Source organism: Schistocerca piceifrons, unplaced genomic scaffold (assembly GCF_021461385.2).
Source record: "Schistocerca piceifrons isolate TAMUIC-IGC-003096 unplaced genomic scaffold, iqSchPice1.1 HiC_scaffold_1057, whole genome shotgun sequence".
In the NCBI taxonomy this organism is placed as follows: domain Eukaryota; kingdom Metazoa; phylum Arthropoda; class Insecta; order Orthoptera; family Acrididae; genus Schistocerca; species Schistocerca piceifrons.
This window is the reverse complement of record NW_025726860.1, coordinates 45,001-50,000: the sequence shown is the minus strand read 5'-3', so window position 1 is coordinate 50,000 and position 5,000 is coordinate 45,001. Positions and strand designations below refer to the sequence as shown.

Here is a 5,000-nt window from a genome sequence, read left to right as displayed (position 1 = left end):
TCGAAGGAGAGGTCCCGCCGACGCTCGCACCGGCCGCTACGGGCCTGGCACCCTCTACGGGCCGTGGCCTCATTCAAGTTGGACTTGGGCTCGGCGCGAGGCGTCGGGGTAGTGGACCCTCCCAAACACCACATGCCACGACAGGCGGCAGCCTGCGGGGTTCGGTGCTGGACTCTTCCCTGTTCGCTCGCCGCTACTGGGGGAATCCTTGTTAGTTTCTTTTCCTCCGCTTAGTAATATGCTTAAATTCAGCGGGTAGTCTCGCCTGCTCTGAGGTCGTTGTACGAGGTGTCGCACGCCACACCGCCAGCCGGCTGTGCACGCTACCGAGAAAGTACCGGTATGCGAACCGCCAGGCGACGGGCGCGCATCGCACGTTTGAGGAGACGCGGCCGGCCCCACAGGCCGGCCCGCGACACTCCCAGGTCTGCGAAGCGGGGCAAACGCCGCGCGCTTCAGTATACGTAGCCGACCCTCAGCCAGACGTGGCCCGGGAACGGAATCCATGGACCGCAATGTGCGTTCGAAACGTCGATGTTCATGTGTCCTGCAGTTCACATGTCGACGCGCAATTTGCTGCGTTCTTCATCGACCCACGAGCCGAGTGATCCACCGTCCTGGGTGATCTTTTCTCAGTTTCCGCCGTCTCTTTCGAGACGGTCGCATAGGCGGGAGTGAGGCGTGTGGCGGCCCCTGTTCCAGCGTTCTGTGTCCAACGGCCTCACGGCCGACGGGCGTCGTACGGCTCCACACCGGAGCGGACAGGCACTCGGGCGAAAGTCATTCAAAACCGGCGCCAGGCGCCAGGTGCCGCAGGCCAGCCGCTCCAGCGCTTCAGCGCTCGTACCACACAACATTGCCGCTAGTTTTGAGAGGCACGCGTGGTTCCGCACGCGGCGCACGGCTACGGCGAGCCGTACAGGTAGCGTGTTGCGCGACACGACACGCACATCGAAAGACATGCAGTCTAGTCGGTAATGATCCTTCCGCAGGTTCACCTACGGAAACCTTGTTACGACTTTTACTTCCTCTAAATGATCAAGTTTGGTCATCTTTCCGGTAGCATCGGCAACGACAGAGTCAATGCCGCGTACCAGTCCGAAGACCTCACTAAATCATTCAATCGGTAGTATGCGACGGGCGGTGTGTACAAAGGGCAGGGACGTAATCAACGCGAGCTTATGACTCGCGCTTACTGGGAATTCCTCGTTCATGGGGAACAATTGCAAGCCCCAATCCCTAGCACGAAGGAGGTTCAGCGGGTTACCCCGACCTTTCGGCCTAGGAAGACACGCTGATTCCTTCAGTGTAGCGCGCGTGCGGCCCAGAACATCTAAGGGCATCACAGACCTGTTATTGCTCAATCTCGTGCGGCTAGAAGCCGCCTGTCCCTCTAAGAAGAAAAGTAATCGCTGACAGCACGAAGGATGTCACGCGACTAGTTAGCAGGCTAGAGTCTCGTTCGTTATCGGAATTAACCAGACAAATCGCTCCACCAACTAAGAACGGCCATGCACCACCACCCACCGAATCAAGAAAGAGCTATCAATCTGTCAATCCTTCCGGTGTCCGGGCCTGGTGAGGTTTCCCGTGTTGAGTCAAATTAAGCCGCAGGCTCCACTCCTGGTGGTGCCCTTCCGTCAATTCCTTTAAGTTTCAGCTTTGCAACCATACTTCCCCCGGAACCCAAAAGCTTTGGTTTCCGGAGGCTGCCCGCCGAGTCATCGGAGGAACTGCGGCGGATCGCTGGCTGGCATCGTTTATGGTTAGAACTAGGGCGGTATCTGATCGCCTTCGAACCTCTAACTTTCGTTCTTGATTAATGAAAACATACTTGGCAAATGCTTTCGCTTCTGTTCGTCTTGCGACGATCCAAGAATTTCACCTCTAACGTCGCAATACGAATGCCCCCGCCTGTCCCTATTAATCATTACCTCGGGTTCCGAAAACAACAAAATAGAACCGAGGTCCTATTCCATTATTCCATGCACACAGTATTCAGCGGGCTTGCCTGCTTTAAGCACTCTAATTTGTTCAAAGTAAACGTGCCGGCCCACCGAGACACTCAATAAAGAGCACCCTGGTAGGATTTCAACGGGGTCCGCCTCGGGACGCACGAGCACGCACGAGGCGGTCGCACGCCTTCGGCTCGCCCCACCGGCAGGACGTCCCACGATACATGCCAGTTAAACACCGACGGGCGGTGAACCAACAGCGTGGGACACAAATCCAACTACGAGCTTTTTAACCGCAACAACTTTAATATACGCTATTGGAGCTGGAATTACCGCGGCTGCTGGCACCAGACTTGCCCTCCAATAGATACTCGTTAAAGGATTTAAAGTGTACTCATTCCGATTACGGGGCCTCGGATGAGTCCCGTATCGTTATTTTTCGTCACTACCTCCCCGTGCCGGGAGTGGGTAATTTGCGCGCCTGCTGCCTTCCTTGGATGTGGTAGCCGTTTCTCAGGCTCCCTCTCCGGAATCGAACCCTGATTCCCCGTTACCCGTTACAACCATGGTAGGCGCAGAACCTACCATCGACAGTTGATAAGGCAGACATTTGAAAGATGCGTCGCCGGTACGAGGACCGTGCGATCAGCCCAAAGTTATTCAGAGTCACCAAGGCAAACGGACCGGACGAGCCGACCGATTGGTTTTGATCTAATAAAAGCGTCCCTTCCATCTCTGGTCGGGACTCTGTTTGCATGTATTAGCTCTAGAATTACACAGTTATCCAAGTAACGTGGGTACGATCTAAGGAACCATAACTGATTTAATGAGCCATTCGCGGTTTCACCTTAATGCGGCTTGTACTGAGACATGCATGGCTTAATCTTTGAGACAAGCATATGACTACTGGCAGGATCAACCAGGGAGCTGCGTCAACTAGAGCTGAGCAGCCGGCCGCCCGGGAGTGTGTCCCGGGGGCCCGCGCGAACACGCAAGCGTCCGCTCAATCATTCTGCAAACAGGAGGAGGCTGAGCTCCCCTGCACAATACACCTCGAAACCCTCTCAGGTCCCGGCGGCGCGCAGCGCCGTCCCAAGTACTTGGTCGGGTTCGAGAGAGGCGCAATCGCCGGAGTTAGGCGAGTAGACGCTTTCGGTGCGACCACCCGTGCTCCCAACTGAGCTTGCCGCTGCCGACAGAGGCCCGGGAGCGTGCTGTCGTGGCATTGCCGGCGGGAGACAACACGCGCCACCTACGGTGACCGGCAGCTCCAACGCCAGCGCCACAGAAGTGACAAAAGCCCCACTTGGGTGCCGAAGCGAACTCTCCCAGCACAGCGCACGCGCCAACACATCCGCACAGCTGCGATACAAACCACCAGCGAGAACCGCTGGGGCGACCGAGCAGCAGACGGCGTCGCGGCGCCGAGCGCCGGGCGGCGGCGCATCCTCAACGCACACAGTCCTCAATCGGACCAGCACACTGAAGATGTCCACCGCGCTTCGCACCGGGCCCGCGAGGACCTACTTTGGCCGCACGGCGCCGCGCGCAGGGTGCGCCGGCGCGCAGCTGCGACGCCTGCCGCGTCCGTCGGCCGGCGCGCCTGCCACTGGCCGCCCCCACCAGCCGGCTGTAGCGCGTGCGCCCACGCACCGCGCGGCCAGCACGCCGGGAGGCGCCCCTCACCGGCCGGGGACGGTCCCACCCAGCCACCGCCGCGTATCGCTTCACACCCAGATGCCGTTCAGTTTCGTCGGCAATGGTGGGTATCGCTGGAACAACCGGTTCGTACCTCAACCTATCGTCGCCATCACCGATTCACCCCTAGCGAGAACAACCGCACCACAACAGGTTACCATTTGTTCATTTGCGTAACTTCACCAGAAAACGCAGGCGTCCATCGCCATTTGCAACTTCAACGATTATTGCATGCCTGTGTCAGGTGTCACGCCACACTACGTCTGCCCACATACACGCAACAAAATGTGCACGCCTAGACAATACGTGGAAGGTGGCCCCCGTACGTATGCGATGTCCATTGCTCGAACGACTGTCAACCGGCCTCTGTAGCATGTCGCAGATATGGAACGCGGTTGCACCATGCCATCACGGTGTGTGAGGAGAGACGACTAGGTCCGAATACATCAACAGACAGCTCATGCTGATCGCCATCCACGGCGTCCGTTCCTCCCACACGTCTCTATGGCGTACCACACTGCAATCCAGCTCTCATAGGGAGACGACACGTAGCTGCGTGCACAATATTGGCACTGTATGGTCCGCCGTTTTTGGGCGCAGTCGTTGTACGGTCACACATGTGCCACGATGTATCATTCGGTACATAAGGACGAATGTGCAGTACAGATTGTGGTTTACGCGTACGACATTAGCGGACGGTTGACACAGGCCGCACCACAACGTAGCCTGAGTACGTCGCATGCGAAGGGCATTGAACATGCAAACTTCTCACCAACCAGCTTGCGAAGGCAGGGGGGCAAGGTGGGGACGTGGGAGGGGGCGGCATGTACGTCCTGCTGCCATCCACATTACAGTGTACAGCAGGAGCATGTGGAAAGTCAGCAAGACTTGCAAGGTGTTTAACATGAAGCGATACACAGGGGAGCGGGCAGTGCGAGTAGCGAACTATATTGCGAGGGTTGCGGGTGGGCAACACTACACTAATTGAACGAGTCGTATAACAATTACAGAGCAGGTTTAGGCGACAACATGGGTTACGTTAGGGGACAACGTGGGTTACGTTAGGGGACAACGTGGGTTACTTTAGGGGACAACGTGGGTTAGGTTAAGGCACAACGTGGGTTAGGTTAAGGCACAACGTGGGTTAGGTTAAGGCACAACGTGGGTTAGGTTAAGGCACAACGTGGGTTAGGTTAAGGCACAACGTGGGTTAGGTTAAGGCACAACGTGGGTTAGGTTAAGGCACAACATGGGTTAGGTTAAGGCACAACATGGGTTAGGTTAAGGCACAACATGGGTTAGGTTAAGGCACAACGTGGGTTAGGTTAAGGCACAACGTGGGTTAGG

At 57.0% G+C, this 5,000-nt stretch overlaps 2 non-coding genes and 1 pseudogene across 2 annotated transcripts; all 3 read right to left on the bottom strand.

Moving 5' to 3' along the window:
• LOC124726541 overlaps positions 1 to 279 on the bottom strand; it is a 4,210-nt pseudogene extending 3,931 nt beyond the window's left edge.
• A 190-nt stretch (positions 280 to 469) lies between these two features.
• On the bottom strand, positions 470 to 624 carry LOC124726547. The gene has a single exon (XR_007006774.1). It is a non-coding gene; the product is annotated as a 5.8S ribosomal RNA (ribosomal RNA).
• A 351-nt stretch (positions 625 to 975) lies between these two features.
• On the bottom strand, positions 976 to 2,881 carry LOC124726537. The gene has a single exon (XR_007006770.1). It is a non-coding gene; the product is annotated as a small subunit ribosomal RNA (ribosomal RNA).
• Between the last annotated feature and the right edge of the window lie 2,119 nt (positions 2,882 to 5,000).